Genomic DNA, 2834 nt, shown 5'->3' with positions numbered 1-2834 from the left:
TCCGCTCTCTGTTGAATGGCCTTCAAGGAACTACCTTTCCGGATGAAAATGCGCTCCGAACATGCCTCGATGAATTCTTCGCCTCAAAACCACGTGATTCCTACAGTCACCGAATCGAAAAGTTACCGCGGCATTGACAGGCTGATGCAAATAATGAAGGAGAATAGATTTTTGGTGACTGAAGTCTCTGTTACGTGTAACTGTTGTGTTCATTAAACTTACAGAAAAACGGTACAAACTTATGCATTAAGCCTATAGTATCGATGCTTAGAGACACAAATGAAAAATGTGGTCGTGATTCCGGAAGAAACTTCATAGATTTATTTCGTCCCTCGTCGGAGCCGTCGACAGCGAGCGAGGTGGAGACTCTGCATGGGGGCTTAATTAAATAAAATGCAAATACTTTTTAATTTTAGTAGCTGTCTGTCCGGTTACGCAGTCTCGTAACCGTAGTATTACTACGCAATCTGACTGCATAGAATAACAATAAAGAATGAAAGGAAATTTACGTTAACACAATTAATTAATGAAGTCCCCAGCAACTATAAAAGCTACGAAACAACAAAGCAAAAGTGTAACTGTTCTGTGTGTGGAAGTGTGATTCAACGTACACATCTGGCACGGTTCTTCCTCAATACGACAAAATATTTTAATCAGCATTTACAATGAAGTAATTAAAAAACCAGAAATACTATAATTGCACATAGAAACCCGAATTACAGTCTAATACATGAACACAAGCCAGATGCTTTGTTGACTGAACCTGTGAAATTTAAAAAAAAGTTTGTTACCTTCATATATATTGACGAAAAATACACTGTGATCATTAAAACATCCCCAATCGAACAGCATCTGGTGTCTAGCCCATCAGAACAACTGCACACGACATTCTCACAATTAGTACTACTATCGACATACTCTCAACAAGCGCTGCCCACGGCAACCTCTGAGCTACTACTGCCCACGGCAACTTCTGAACAACTACTTCCCCACCAACGCTAACTCGGCCGCCATGTTCTCCTTAGTCAAAACATTAGGAAAGCGTTACTGTTGTTTGTGTTGGAAGTGTGTCAGCTGTTGTGATATTACTGCAATATTTAACTTTTCTAGTTGACTTTTTTCTTACAAAATACAAAGCCAACATGCCTGCAGTGTGTTCAGCGTTCAACTGCACAAATCGCAGCGATATAACAACAACTATTTCATATAATAAGTAAGTATATTAGTACCGAAATACGACACACGTTTTTTAATGTTTATTAAAGAGTCGTTTGCATTGGAACTGTAATTATGCTTAAGACAAATGCAGGAAAGTAATTTATTTATCGTTGACTACAGATTTCCTTTAAAAGATAAGGAAATTACAAAAAGATGGGTTATAAATATGAAGCGAGAAAACTGGTTTCCTACTACAGCCAGTTACCTCTGTTCAGCTCATTTTGAAGAGAAATATATGTACCACACAAATGTCCAGAGGCGCCTTTTGTCAAAAGCAGTACCTACTATCTTTAACTTTCCACCACATTTACAAAAGCAAGATAAAGTACTACGACCACAACCCAGAAAGCGATCTTTCGACAATTTGCAAGATAGTGCTGTTACAGTGACATCATTAGCACAAAGTAAGTGAATAATGTAATTTTACTCCGTGTTCTTATTACTTTGAATTACATACTTTCTATTATAATCTTATGGTGTAACTCTGTTATAAACTTATGATGTAACTGCATTCTTTCAGTGCCTGTCGGACCCATATCTGTTTCTGCTGACCACAATTACTGTCTCCCAAGCCCTAAGAAGTTGAAAACACAATATAACAGAGTACAAGCAGAGAATGTGCGACTAAAGAAGCAGATAAAGCAAATGAAGCAACTTAGTGTACGACACAAAAGAAGAATAGTGCAGTTACAGACTTTAGTTGCTGGTTTGAGAAGAAGGCTATGTAGTTCAGTTTCTTATATGTTAAACAGTGAACATGTAGTTGGTTTGTTGAAGGAGCTATTGGAACTTCAGTGCAGTGCTAAAGTATGCCATTATTCTCAGCAAATAAGGAAATTTGCCCTGACCCTACACTTTTATTCTGCCAAGGCATACAGCTACTTACGAAAATTTGTGAAATTACCCCACCCAAGAACGCTTCGCCGTTGGGCAATGTAACACATATTTCAAATAAATTCTCGTTCACAGTGTACTGGTTTTTGAGGCTTTGACTGTTTACTTTGAAATAGCGACAAAAATATCGCATTTCTGCGCCCGTTACTGTTTCTAATAGTTAACCACAGCATGTTTAGAAGTTTCACCGTAATATTCTGGTGGTACCTGCTCTAATTGCATTAATTTATGGGCAACAAGTAACATTATAGTGGATGGACAGACTTATTTGAGTTGTCTTGTAGTGTTATCAACATCGAAAAGTTTAGCCATATTTAGACAAAAACATCCCTTTTTGCTGTCAGTGTACACTGAAATCACTGCTGTCTATTGCTTGTTTTAGAAAAAATAAAGCTAGTATGGGCTATTTCAAGTAAGTCAAACGCAGTTACGAGGGGGCGGGACACAGCAGACGAATGACTTGACTAAAGAAAACATGGCGGACAGAACTTCAATTTGCTTCAAACATGGCGGACCTATAGCCACTCTACGTTGGACGTCAGCGACTCACATCCACGTCCGGCCTTTGGATTCAGGTTTTCCGCGGTTTTCCTAAAGCTCTTAATGCGAATGTCAGGATGGTTCCTCTGAAAATGACGCAACTCACATCCTCCCCCAACTCTTTGCTTAACTGCAATCTTATTTGAAGTCTGCGAAGACATCTGCGCACTTGATTTTTTCGT

At 38.7% G+C, this 2834-nt stretch overlaps 1 long non-coding RNA gene across 1 annotated transcript; it reads left to right on the top strand.

Annotated features, from left to right (window-relative positions):
- Positions 1 to 1552: 1552 nt before the first annotated feature.
- Positions 1553 to 2189, top strand: LOC126263205 (uncharacterized). Its single transcript, XR_007546864.1, has 2 exons — positions 1553 to 1622; positions 1739 to 2189. It is a non-coding gene; the product is annotated as an uncharacterized LOC126263205 (long non-coding RNA).
- Positions 2190 to 2834: the final 645 nt, after the last annotated feature.

Source organism: Schistocerca nitens, chromosome 6, assembly GCF_023898315.1.
Source record: "Schistocerca nitens isolate TAMUIC-IGC-003100 chromosome 6, iqSchNite1.1, whole genome shotgun sequence".
In the NCBI taxonomy this organism is placed as follows: Eukaryota; Metazoa; Arthropoda; class Insecta; order Orthoptera; family Acrididae; genus Schistocerca; species Schistocerca nitens.
This window is presented reverse-complemented; position numbering and strand designations above follow the sequence as displayed.